Genomic DNA, 14,748 nt, shown 5'->3' on the forward strand with positions numbered 1-14,748 from the left:
GTGGATCATTTTCTGTAGTAGTTATGATGCTGTTATGAATTCAGTACCTGAACCACTCAGCCATAACAATATGACCACTGACAGGTAAAGGGAATAACATTGTGAAAATGTGAAAGTAGGTGGGATATATCAGGCAGCAAGTGAATATGTTGTCCTTGAAGTTGATGTGTTGAAAAAAAAAAGGCCAAGCATAAGGATTTAGCAACTTTGAAAAGGGCCAAACTAATGGCTAGACGATTGGGTCAGAGCAACTCCAAAACTGCAGCTCTTGTGGGATACTTCCAGTCTGCATTGGTCAGGACTGACCAAAAGTAATCCAAGGAAAGGAAACCAACAAACCAGCAACAGGTTCATGGGTGGCCAAGGCTCACTGATGCATGTGGGGAGTGAAGGTTGGCCCATTTAGTCCAATCCAATAGAAGATCTGCTGTAGGTACAATTGCTGAAAAAGTGAATGTTGGTTCCAATAGAAAGGTGTCAGAACACAGTGCATTGCAGTTTGTTGTGTATGGGGCTGAGTAGTTGAAGACTGGTCAGCGTGCCTCTGCTGACCCATGCCCACAGCCAACAGAGCATGTGAACATCAAAACTGGACTACGGAACGATGGAAGATGGTGGCCCGGTCATATGAATACAAGAATGGTTTGAGGAACACAACAAGTTTGAGGTTTTGACTTGGCCTCCAAATTCTTCAGATCTCAGTCCAGCCAGATATGCTGGAAAAACAAGTTTGATCTATGGAGACCCCACCTTGCAACCTACAGGACATAAAGGATCTGCTACTGGTGGCTTGGTACCAGATACCACAGCTTAGTTATATGTCCATAGTGTCCATAATGTTATATGTCCATAGTGTCATATTTCCATAGTGTCAGTAGTGTTACGTGTCCATAGTGTCATATTTCCATAGTGTCCGTAGTGTTACGTGTCCATAGTGTCATATGTCCATAGTGTCCATAGTGTTACGTGTCCACAGTGTCCATAGTGTCATATGTCCATAGTGTCCGTAGTGTTACATATCCATAGTGTCATGTGTCCATAGTGTCATGTGTCCATAGTGTTATATGTCCATAGTGTCATATTTCCGTAGTGTCCGTAGTGTTACGTGTCCACAGTGTCCATAGTGTCATATGTCCATAGTGTCCGTAGTGTTACATATCCATAGTGTCATGTGTCCATAGTGTCATGTGTCCATAGTGTTATATGTCCATAGTGTCATATTTCCGTAGTGTCCGTAGTGTTACATATCCATAGTGTCATGTGTCCATAGTGTCATGTGTCCATAGTGTTATATGTCCATAGTGTCATATTTCCGTAGTGTCCGTAGTGTTACGTGTCCATAGTGTCCATAGTGTCATGTGTCCATAGTGTCATATGTCTATAGTGTCCATAGTGTTACATGTCCATAGTATCATATGTCCATAGTGTTATATGTCCATAGTGTCTATAGTGTTACATGTCCATAGTGTCATATGTCTATAGTGTCCGTAGTGTTACATATCTATAGTGTCATGTGTCCATAGTGTTATATGTCCATAGTGTCCGTAGTGTTACATATCCATAGTGTCATGTGTCCATAGTGTTATATGTCCATAGTGTCATATTTCCGTAGTGTCCGTAGTGTTACGTGTCCATAGTGTCCATAGTGTCATGTGTCCATAGTGTCATATGTCTATAGTGTCCGTAGTGTTACATATCTATAGTGTCATGTGTCCATAGTGTTACATGTCCATAGTATCATATGTCCATAGTGTTATATGTCCATAGTGTCTATAGTGTTACAGGTCCATAGTGTCCGTAGTATTACATATCCATAGTGCCATATGTCCATAGTGTCCGTAGTGTTACATATCCATAGTGTCATATGTCCATAGTGTCCATAGTGTTACATATCCATAGTGTCACGTGTCCATAGTGTCCGTAGTGTTACATATCCATAGTGTCATGTGTCCATAGTGTCCGTAGTGTTACATATCCATAGTTTCATGTGTCCATAGTGTTACATGTCCATAGTGTCCGTAGTGTTACATGTCCATACTGTCCGTAGTGTTACATGTACATAGTGTCCGTAGTGTTACATGTCCATACTGTCCGTAGTGTTACATATCCATAGTGTCATGTGTCCATAGTGTCATGTGTCCATAGTGTCATATGTCCATAGTGTCCGTAGTGTTACATGTCCATAGTGTCCGTAGTGTTACATGTCCATACTGTCCGTAGTGTTACATGTACATAGTGTCCGTAGTGTTACATGTCCATACTGTCTGTAGTGTTACATATCCATAGTGTCATGTGTCCATAGTGTCATATGTCCATAGTGTCCGTAGTGTTACATGTCCATAGTGTCCGTAGTGTTACATGTCCATAGTGTCAGTAGTGTTACATGTCCATAATGCCCATAGTATCATATGGCCATAATGTCCGTAGTGTTACATATCCATAGTGTCATACAGGAGCATAGTGTCATCCATGGGGCCCCCGGGCAATAGGGGATCATGGGGCCCCTGTGTCCTTGCCCAAACTCAAAAAAGCCTATGAAAAAGGTACCAGAAGCATCTCATGGGGCCCCCTATTGATCCCGGGCCTGAGTTTCCAAATGGTCAGTCCGCCCCTGGTGTCATATGTCTATAGTGTCCGTATTGTCATATGTCCATAATGTCCATAGTGTCATATGTCCATAATGTCCGTTGTGTTGCATGTCCATAGTGTTATATGTCCATAGTGTCCATAGTGTCATATGTCCATAGTGTCCATAGTGTCATATGTCCATAGTGTTGCATGTCCATAGTGTCCATAGTGTCATATGTCCATAGTGTCCATAGTGTTACATGTCCATAGTGTCATATGTCCATAGTGTCCATAGTGTTACATGTCCATAGTGTCCATAGTGTTACATGTCCATAGTGTGATATGTCCATAGTGTCCATAGTGTTACATGTCCATAGTGTCATATGTCCATAGTGTCCATAGTGTCATATGTCCATAGTGTCCATAGTGTTACATGTCCATAGTGTCCATAGTGTTACATGTCCATAGTGTGATATGTCCATAGTGTCCATAGTGTTACATGTCCATAGTGTCCATAGTGTCATATGTCCATAGTGTCCATAGTGTCCATAGTGTCATATGTCCATAGTGTCCATAGTGTCCATAGTGTCATATGTCCATAGTGTCCATAGTGTCCATAGTGTTATTTGTCCATAGTGTTCATAGTATCATATGTCCATAGTGTCACATGTCCATAGAGTCCACAGTGTTATATGTCCATAGTGTCCATAGTGTCATATGTCCATAATATCATATGTCAATAGTGTCCATAGTGTCCATAGTGTTATATGTACATAGTGTCCATAGTTTCATATGTCCGTAGTGTCCATATACATATATTCCAAAATTGGGACAGAGCTAATTTTTTATGATGAACTCCAGGGCAAGAAAAGAGATCCGCATTTTCCGAACAGAGCTTTTCCTTTTCATTTAAATAAACTTTAAATGAGCTCCGGCACCAGAGCGGCAATCATCATTTAATTGTAAGTAAAATTCCAAAGCTGGAAGAGGTCTACTAGAAGCTGGAGCATTGGAGGCAGAGCAGAGAGCTTCAGGACTCTGGCCATGGAGCCAGAGCAGAGAGCTTCTTGATATTTTACATAAGCTCCAAAGAGAAAGCTGTCTTTTTTCCGTAGAAGAGCTCTGCAGTTTTACTCAAAATGAGCTCTGCAGGATTTTTTATTTTTCAAAAACTCTGAAGTCAGTAGAGCTTGCCTTTCAACCTTTCAAGCCAGAATAGAAAAAGGAATAAGCTCCTGAGCAGAGTTCACCAAGTTGTTTTAGAGAAGCTCTGAAGTCGGAGCCAAGCTTATCTTTTTACTTTATAAAGCACCAGAGACAGAACAGTGATAATTATTTTATTTTCGATAAACTTTGAAACGAGGGAAGAGCTTTTCTGGGTTTTTTTCTGGATAAACACTGATGCCAGGGCAGAGCTCTTCATTTTAATTTAGATAAGCTCTGCAACTAGAGCAATGCTCACTATTTTATTTCAGAACAGCTTAGAGGTGGAGTTGGAGTTCATTATTTTATTTAGATATGTTCCAGGGGATGCTCATTATTTAATTGTAGATAAACTTCAAAGCCACAGTAGAGCTCATCATTTTATTTTATAAAAGCTCTGGAGCTAGAGCAGCGTTCCTCATTTTCGTTTAGAGGAGCTTAGAGCTGGAGTTGAAGTTCCTTTGTGTTTTTAGGTAAGCTCAAAAGCTGAAATAGCTCATGATTTAGTTTTCGATCAGCACCAAAGCCATTGCAGAATTTGTTATAGTTTTAGTAAGCTCCAGGGCTGAAGTAGTAGCCATCATTTAATTTTAGCTAAGCTCCAAAGCAAGGTCAATATTAGAAGTTTTATTTTAGATATGCTCCAGAGCTGGAGGTGACCTGGAGCTTAGTTCCTGTAGTGGAGCTGAGCTACAGAGCTTCAAGTTGTACCTCAAAATTTGCTCCTCTTAGTCAAAGTTCACATAGTTGTCTTATTTAAAAATATATAGGCAGGATAGTTTAGATAATTTAAATTAAAACTTCTGAATGGAAAAATAAAGCACATTTTATGCAGTTTTTGGGGGTGTAAGGTTGGTGACATAATCTTGAGCAGTAGCTAAATGTTTTCATCACTCTACGTATACCAAGGGTGCAATGGCTGGATTTGGGGAACACTATTCCTTCCACTGATACCAATGATGGGACACTATTCCCCACACTGATACCAATGCTAGGGCACTATTCCTCCCAATGATACCAATGATGGGGCACTATTCCTCCCACTGATACCAATGATGGGGCACTATTCCTCCCACTGATACCAATGATGGGGCACTATTCCTCCCACTGATACCAATGATGGGGCACTATTCCTCCCACTGATACCAATGATGGGGCACTATTCCTCTCACTGATACCAATGATGGGGCACTATCCCTCCCACTGATACCAATGATGGGGCACTATTCCTCCCACTGATACCAATGATGGGACACTATTCCTCCCACTGATACCAATGATGGGGCACTATCCCTCCCACTGATACCAATGATGGGGCACTATTCCTCCCACTGACACCAATGATGGGACACTATTCCTCCCACTGATACCAATGATGGGGCACTATTCCTCCCACTGACACCAATGATGAGGCACTATTCCTTCCACTGATACCAATGATGGGACACTATTCCTTCCACTGATACCAATGATGGGGCACTATTCCTCTCACTGATACCAATGATGGGGCACTATTCCTCCCACTGATACCAATGATGGGGCACTATCCCTCCCACTGATACCAATGATTGGGCACTATTCCTCCCACTGATACCAATGATGGGGCACTATTCCTCCCACTGATACCAATGATGGGGCACTATCCCTCCCACTGATACCAATGATGGGGCACTATTCCTTCCACTGACACCAATGATGGGGCACTATTCCTCCCACTGATACCAATGATGGGGCACTATTCCTCCCACTGATACCAATGATGGGGCACTATCCCTCCCACTGATACCAATGATGGGGCACTATTCCTCCCACTGACACCAATGATGGGACACCATTCCTCCCACTGAAACCAATGATGGGACACTATTCCTCCCACTGATACCAATGATGGGGCACTATTCCTCCCACTGATACCAATGATGGGACACTATTCCTCCCACTGATACCAATGATGGGACACTATTCCTTCCACTGATACCAATGATGGGACACTATTCCTCCCACTAATACCAATGATGGGGCACTATTCCTCCCACTGATACCAATGGTGGGGCACTATTCCTCCCACTGATACCAATGATGGGGCACTATTCCTGCCCTAGGGCCATGTTTATTCTCATTGATGCTGGGCCTGGGACATTTTCTACCCCCGCTGGTAACAATCCAGCCCTCCCAAAGTCTGAAGGACAGTGAACTGGCTCTTTGTTTGAAATGTTTGGAGACTCCTACTCTAAATATTATTCCTGAGCCAGGAAATCTGAAAAGCCATTTTTTATTTCTTCCGTAACAAATTTCAGTGTTATCTTTTTGAGTTTTGAGGTCTTTTGTTAATTTGATATCCAAAAAAACGGATTTTTGCCTTAAAAAAAATTAAACATTTTATCAGTACTATATTCTTTAAAGTGGTTACAATACGGTAAAAAACCTTCTAATACCTGTTTCCCCCCACCCTGCCTCCCTAACACTTACCTGACTCCGCCACTGATCCAGCATTGTACCTGTTTTCCCCCACCCTGCCTCCCTAAACACTTACCTGACTCCACCACCGATCCAACATTATACCTGTCTTTATCAATGCTTCCTCAGCAGAAGACTCTAGGAGGAGTGGGAGCCATTGGCTGTCATTCTAATCCTGTGGGGAGTAAACAGAGAGTGTGGCCAAGCTGCGCTGTGTGTGTCTATCGATGTTAACAGCCTGGAACGGGAGCCCACACAGTTGCCCCCTTAGCACACAGCTTGCTAAGGCTGTACCCGCAGGGAGGGAGCAGCAGACAGTGCCAGCAGGGAAATCAGAGACTTCTCAGCCTGAGCACCGGGTCCTGAAGCCTTTGGGATGACTAGTGAGTGGATTTAGCAGTGGCGTCCCGAGACAGGTGCGGGGAGTGCGGCCCGCATCGGGTGACGCCGACCACACGGGGTGACACCGGACCCGCTCCACGAAAAGGTAAGTTGTAAAGCAAGCAGACGATCCCCACCGGATGGATCCAATCCATCCTTCGGGGATCGTCCGCTTTCTTTACAACCTACCTTTTCGTGGAGCGGGTCCGGTGTCACCCCGTATAGGTTGCATGCCGGCGATCCCCGCAGGATGGTTCGGATCTGCGGATTGGGGAGCATAATTGATCGGACTCCGATCCATTATGCTCAATCCGCAGATCCGATCCATTATGTTCAATCCGCAGATCTGATCCATTCTGCAGGGATCGTTGGAGGGGGTATCACCAAGTGTTTCCGCACCGGGTGCCACCAACCCTAGGGACGCCTCTGGGATTTAGCACTGTTCTATCTTTAGCACTGTTCTATCTTTTGCCCTGTTCTATCTTTAGCCCTGTTCTATCTTTAGCACTGTTCTATCTTTAGCCCTGTTCTATCTTTGGCACTGTTCTATCTTTAGCCCTGTTCTATCTTTGGCACTGTTCTATCTTTAGCCCTGTTCTATCTTTACCCCTGTTCTATCCTTAGCACTGTTCTATCTTTAGCCCTGTTCTATCTTTAGCACTGTTCTATCTTTAGCCCTGTTCTATCTTTGGCACTGTTCTATCTTTAGCCCTGTTCTATCTGTAGCACTGTTCTATCTTTAGCACTGTTCTATCTTTAGCACTGTTCTATCTTTAGCCCTGTTCTATCTTTAGCACTGTTCTATCTTTAGCCCTGTTCTATCTTTAGCACTGTTCTATCTTTAGCCCTGTTCTATCTTTGGCACTGTTCTATCTTTAGCACTGTTCTATCTTTAGCCCTGTTCTATCTTTAGCCCTGTTCTATCTTTAGCCCTGTTCTATCTTTAGCACTGTTCTATCTTTAGCACTGTTCTATCTTTAGCCCTGTTCTATCTTTGGCACTGTTCTATCTTTAGCCCTGTTCTATCTTTGGCCCTGTTCTATCTTTAGCCCTGTTCTATCTTTGGCACTGTTCTATCTTTTCCTAAACCACTTTGTGCAATACCATTGCACAGAGCAGGTAAGTATAAACTCTTTTATTTTAATTAAAATGAAATAGCCTTTAAAATCTCCTTTTATCTCCCTTTAAGTGAAAAATAACCTGATGTCAAAAGCAGCAGGATAAAAGTATCAAGACAAGCCTGTGCATTCAATTTTAAGCTGGTGCAGTGGAAATGTAGAATTAGTTTAAAACGGTTATAAACCTCAGACATGAAATATGAACAAAGCATATCCCTCTATGGGGTGTGCTTGCCTCAATCCAGAGCACTAAGTGTCATTTCTATCTGCTGCCTTGTTCCCCTGCTATCAGCATGAGTCACATCTGACAAGTTGATTTGACACCAAGAGAAAAATGGTGATGGGGAGGGACCTCCAGCAGATTTACAGCTTCAGCTCTGTTCCTGTGAGCTGTGTGGAGGAGGGGGGGGGGGGCGGTGTCTCTTCCCTCCAATCAGCTCTCAGAGCTCTCCTCACTGAGCTCTTCAGAGTGTAACTTCAGCTGTCCACCCCCTTTTTCTGATCCTTCAGACAAGCTGTATAAATTCAACACTTGTGTAGATGACAGCAGATAAACAGGTACAACTTATGTAGGAGGATTTTGTTTCATCTCTGTGTATCACCCGAGGCCAGTCACTGTGTATATGTAAGGGTTTACAGCCACTTTACAGAAAGCTAGAAGAGTTTTGATTCAATTTTATTTTTTACCTTTATATTTAATTCTGATTGATTATTTTCGCCCACGCTTGAAATCATTTTTTTTTTTAATGCATACATCAGATCTGTATTTTTCGAAATACAAGGTCAGTGGCATAGGATAGATGGAGGCAGTTGCCCCGGGTGTAAAATTCTTAGGGGTGCCAAAAATTAGTACTGGCACTGAGCTCCAACATTTCACCTGGCAGGGGCACGCCAGCGCCGGTCACCCACCTCTGCCCCATATCCCCTGGGAGGTGCCCTGGGTCCCTAGCACTGCAATCATCCCACTGGCTGCCTACAACAACAATAGGCTCCTCTTTGGTTCTACTGTCTATCATGCACAAGAGGAGAAGGAAGGGTCTTCAGCAGGGGCAGACTGACAACTCATGGGGCCCCCGGGCAATAGGGGATCATGGGGCCCCTGTGTCCTTGCCCAAACTCAAAAAAGCCTATGAAAAAGGTACCAGGGGCATCTCATGGGGCCCCCTACTGACCCTGGGCCCTCGGGCAGTGATCGAGTTTCCAAATGGTCAGTCCGCCCCTGGTCTTGAGGTGGGATGCCCCCCCCCCCCTGTATTAAGCTGCACTGATATGAGGTCTGTTTCAGCGTTTCAGGGAGGGAAAATTGCACTGGGGGGGCTATGACCTGGGGTGACCTGGAATGGGGAGGCAGTTAAATATGATTTGTGTTGGGGTGGATTTATGTTGGGAGGGGTGTAAGTAAGAGGATTTGTGCATGCCACACTACGCCACTGTACAGGGTATATCCACCGCACATGTGACTGCATTAACCACTTCAATACCAGCCACTTATACCCCCTTCCTGCCCAGGACAATTTTCAGCTTTCAGCGCTGTCGTACTATGAATGACAATTGCGCGGTCATGCAACACTGTACCCATATGAAATTTTTATAATTTTTTTTTCACACAAATAGAGCTTTATTTTGGTGGTATTTAATCACCACTGAGTTTTTTATTTTTTGCTAAATAAAAAAAAAAAACTGAAACTTTTGAAAAAAAAAAAACGTACTTTTCTTCGTTTCGGTTATAAAATTTTGCAAATAAATAACATTTCTTCATAAATTTAGGTCAAAATGTATTCTGCTACATGTCATTGGTGAAAATAATAATAATATTAATCAAATTTGTATTTTTTTTTTCAAATGTTTCTATTGTTTTTGTTATTTTTTTATTACATTTTTTCTTTTTTTTTACTATTTTATTTTTCAGCACACTGTGACCAAAGCAATACAATGTTACCATAGTGACAATGAACTACTCTGGGCAAGTGATCAGGATTTTAAATTTTTTTAACACATTATGATTGCTGATGCCAATGTATTTCATTGATATTTGCAATCATTGTTACTGAATGAAACGGATTCATTCAGTCTTGTGTTTAGCTGTGATTGGGCAAAGCTGATCACATGATACAGATCGGCTGTGATTGGCTCTGTCTGTATCATGTTACTGCCTTGACCAGTCACAGCTAACAACATAATTGTATACAATGGATGGTATGAATGGAAGCCATCTGTTGTATACAATTGACATGTGATCTGCTGTGATTGGTCACAGTAGTCACATGACACTGACAACGCCGGTGTAGTGACATGTCATCAGCTGTGTCCCGTGGACAGACTGCGACGCTGCATGGCCGCGTGAGTGGCTCGTTTTGACAGGACGTCATATGACACCCAGTCACAACGGCGAGTGTCACGCCCGGCCATCAATCTGCTATAGGCCGGAAGGGAACGTGTTAAAGTACAAAAAACTAAAAGCAAATTTTTTTTCCATTATGGATAAAGTAAGGGAGGGCTATAACCCCTGTTGGGTTTTTTTGCCATCTGTGTCCTATTGGGGAGATTTCTTTTCATTTCCTGCCCCATAGCCAAACAGGAAATGAGAGGAAATCCCTCCAAAGTGAGGAAATCCCTGGTTGTCATTGGGGTGGCCAGAAATAGTGGCCATAATGGAAGATCTCTTCTTTATTTCTGTTCTGGTGACTTTGATTTCACTTTCAGTTATAGCAGTAAACAGGACTATTAGAGAGGGGAATCCCCCTAATGGGGGCACAGATGGCAATAAAAACCTCAAATATAGAAAACGTTTGCCTTCAGATATACTTTAAGGGCATTATGTTAACGTGGCACTGATGCATGCAGGTTAATGTGTGCGGTGTCATGCATGTAGGTTAATATGTGCTGTGTAATGCATGTAGGTTAATGTGTGCTGTGTCATGCATGTAGGTTAATATGTGCTGTGTCATGCATGTAGGTTAATGTGTGCGGTGTCATGCATGTAGGCTAATGTGTGCTGTGTCATGCAGGTAGGTTAATGTGTGCGGTGTCATGCATGTAGGTTAATATGTGCTGTGTAATGCCTGTAGGTTAATGTGTGCTGTGTCATGCATGTAGGTTAATATGTGCTGTGTCATGCAGGTAGGTTAATGTGTGCGGTGTCATGCATGTAGGCTAATGTGTGCTGTGTCATGCAGGTAGGTTAATGTGTGCGGTGTCATGCATGTAGGTTAATATGTGCTGTGTCATGCATGTAGGTTAATGTGTGCTGTGTCATGCATGTAGGTTAATGTGTGCGGTGTCATGCAGGTAGGTTAATGTGTGCGGTGTCATGCAGGTAGGTTAATATGTGCTGTGTCATGCATGTAGGTTAATATGTGCTGTGTCATGCAGGTAGGTTAATGTGTGCTGTGTCATGCATGTAGGTTAATGTGTGCTGTGTCATGCATCATTGTGCATTGTATTAAGGTATTTCAAATGGGCTGCCAAGGCAGAAGAACAGACATAAAAAGTATATCATAGTTGCATCAGAGCTGCATTGCCTTAGTGCAGTGGTGTCTCCTCCATGGGTGCAATATGTGGGGTGCACATGGGCCCGAGGTTGGTGGCCCTACTCTGCCCTCACTCATTGCACAACATGGAGAAACACCATTCTTTTCTCTGTCTTTGGTACAGCAGTGATTGTCACTTGCAAAGGTCCATTCAACGCTTCTGATGGGGAGGAAATTAGGTGCTGGTCAAATGCTGGGAGTAGTCGCTGTTTCCAAGGGAAGAAAAACTGTGATTGGCCACGACTAAGGCCACCAGAGGAAAAGAGGCATAGAAGAAGCCACAGGAAGAGGACAGAAGGTACCGCCACGAGTCCGGGGGATGGTGGTAAGTTCTGCAGGAGAAGGTTGCGTGGCTGTACTGTGGGATAGAGGGTCACTTACTACTAACCTCTGAACCTGGTGCCACTTACCACTGACCCCTGAACTCTACGTCACTTACTCCTGACCTCTGAACTCTGTGTCGCTTACTCCTGACCCCTAAACTCTACATCACTTACTTAGGCTCCCTTGGCTCTGAGGAAGAGGTTTACCCTCGAAACGCGTCAGCCGGACTTGGCCCCTAGATGGCACTTCATTGACAGCAGGGTCTTTGGTTCGTTGTGGATTAATGCATCGTGTGACTGTCCATCTACATGCGATCTGTCACCCCTTGCTTGTGAGTATAATATTTTATCCACATTTTAATAAACAGTTATCTGGGCTAATGCGCTACGCCAGTGCACTCTTGTTTTATTCCTTCTGCAGTTGCATCTGGACTCCCCCTGTCTTATATGAGAGCTGCAAGGCTTGGCTCACCCATTGGAGTTTCCCACACATCTGAGTTCCACCGAATATTTCTGTTCCTAGCCTTCCACACCCATACGCAGGAGCTTCTGACATTATTTCACTTTACATCACTTACCCCTGACCCTGAAATCTGTGTCAATTACTTCTGACCTCTGAACCCTCTCCATAACTTACTCCTGACCTCTGCTTCACTTATTTCTAACCTCTGAACCCTCTCCATCACTTACTCCTGACCTCTGCTTCACTTCTGACCTCTGAACCCTCTCCATCACTTACTCCTGACCTCTGCTTCACTTCTGACCTCTGAACCCTCTCCATCACTTACTCCGGACTTCAGAACTCTGAACACTACATTACTTATTTCTGACAACCTGAACTCTTGTTCACTTACTCCTGACCCCTAAACCCTCTCTATCATCACTTACTCCTGAACTCTGCATCACTTATTTCTTACACCCAAACTCTGCATCACTTATTCCTGACCCTTGAACTCTGCATCACTTACTCTTGACCCCTGAACTCTGTGTCCCTTACTCCTGGTCCTTTAACTCTGTGTCACTTACTTCTGACCTCTGAACCCTCTCCATCACTTACCTCTGACCTCAGAATTTTTAATTCTGCATTACTTACTTCTGACCACCTGAACTCTGCATCACTTACTCCTGACCTCTGAACTTTGCATCACTTACTCTTCACCCCTGAACTCTGCATCACTTGCTCCTGACCCTTGAACTCTGCATCACTTGCTCCTGACCCTTGAACGCTGCATCACTTGCTCCTGACCCTTGAACTCTGAGCCACTTACTCCTGATCCTTGACCTCTGCATCACTTGCTCCTGACCTCTGAACTCTGCATCACTTATTCTTGACCCCTGAACTCTACATCACTTGCTCCTGAACCTTGAACTCTGAGTCACTCCTGATCCCTGAACTCTTCATCCCTTACTTCTGACCCTTGAACGCTGCATCACTTGCTCCTGACCCTTGAATGCTGCATCACTTGCTCCTGACCCTTGAACGCTGCATCACTTGCTCCTGACCCTTGAACTCTGAGCCACTTACTCCTGATCCTTGAACTCTGCATCACTTGCTCCTGACCTCTGAACTCTGCATCACTTATTCTTGACCCCTGAACTCTACATCACTTGCTCCTGAACCTTGAACTCTGGGTCACTCCTGATCCCTGAACTCTTCATCCCTTACTTCTGACCCCTGAACTCTGCATCACTTGCTCTTGACCTCTGAACTCTGTGTCACTTGCTCCTGACCCTTGAACTCTGTGTCACTGGCTCCTGACCTTTGAACTCTGTGTCACTGGCTCCTGACCCTTGAACTCTGCATCACTTGCTCCTGACACCTGAACTCTGTGTCACTTGCTCTTGATCCCTGAACTCTGTGTCAGTTGCTCCTGACCCCTGAACACTGTCACTTGCTCCTGACCTTTGAACTCTGTGTCACTTGCTCCCGACTCCTGAACTCTGTCACTTGCTCCTGACCTTTGAACTCTGCATCACTTGCTCCTGATCCCAGTTCTGTGCGTCACTTTCTCCTGACCTACAATGACTTTTTAGAAAGCTGTCACTGAAGCAAATTTTTGTTCCATGTCTCCCTGAAATGTTTGATGTGTGTTGTTTTCCCCCTTTCCTGGACTTTCAATGCAATATTCATAAGGGTTTAGTGCGATTTTTTGGGTGACCTCATGCTTTTTTTATTTTGCTTGAAATATCCCCTTAAAATTCATTTTTATTTTTCCACTTTAAGTATTACTAAGATTGCTGCTCCCCACCTATTGGAATTGCTTTGCTACATGCTTTTTTGCTTTGGTACATGTGTCCTAGGGCAATAATGGCCCCATGCTATTTGTTTGACAATCCTGTGCTGTGGACTGTGGTACTGAACGTATACGACTAGTGAACTGTGGTACTGAATGTATACGACTAGTGGACTGTTGTACTGAGTATGTATAACTGCTGTGGACTATGGTACTGAGTATATAAGACTGGTGGACTGTTGTACTGAGTATGTATAACTGTTGTGGACTATGGTACTGAGTATATAAGAACAGTGGACTATGGTACTGAGTATGTATAACTGCTGTGGACTATGGTACTGAGTATATAAGACTGGTGGACTGTGGTACTGAGTATATAAGAACAGTGGACTATGGTACTGAGTATGTATAACTGCTGTGGACTGTGGTACTGAGTCTGTATAACTGCTGTGGACTATGGTACTGAGTATATAAGACTGGTGGACTGTGGTACTGAGTATGTATAACTGCTGTGGACTATGGTACTGAGTATATAAGACTAGTGGACTGTTGTACTGAGTATGTATAACTGCTTTGGACTATGGCACTGAGCGTATAAGACTAGTGGACTATGGTACTGAGTATGTAAGACTAGTGGACTATGGTACTGAGTATGTAAGACTAGTGGACTGTGGTACTGAGTATCTATCACTGCTTTGGACTATGGCACTGAGCGTATAAGACTAGTGAACTGTGGTACTGAGTATGTAAGACTAGTGGATTGTGGTACTGAATATATATAACTGCTGTGGACTGTGGTACTGATTATATAAGACTAGTGGACTGTGGTACTTAGTGTATAAGACGAGTGGGCTACGGTATTGAGTGTATGACTCGTGGACTGGGGTACTTGGTGTGTAAGACTGCTGTGGTCAGTGGTGAAGGGTTCATAGGA

This window comes from Staurois parvus, unplaced genomic scaffold, assembly GCF_062004578.1.
Source record: "Staurois parvus isolate SC_StPar_1 unplaced genomic scaffold, SC_StPar_1.0 ptg000448l, whole genome shotgun sequence".
Lineage (NCBI taxonomy): Eukaryota > Metazoa > Chordata > Amphibia > Anura > Ranidae > Staurois > Staurois parvus.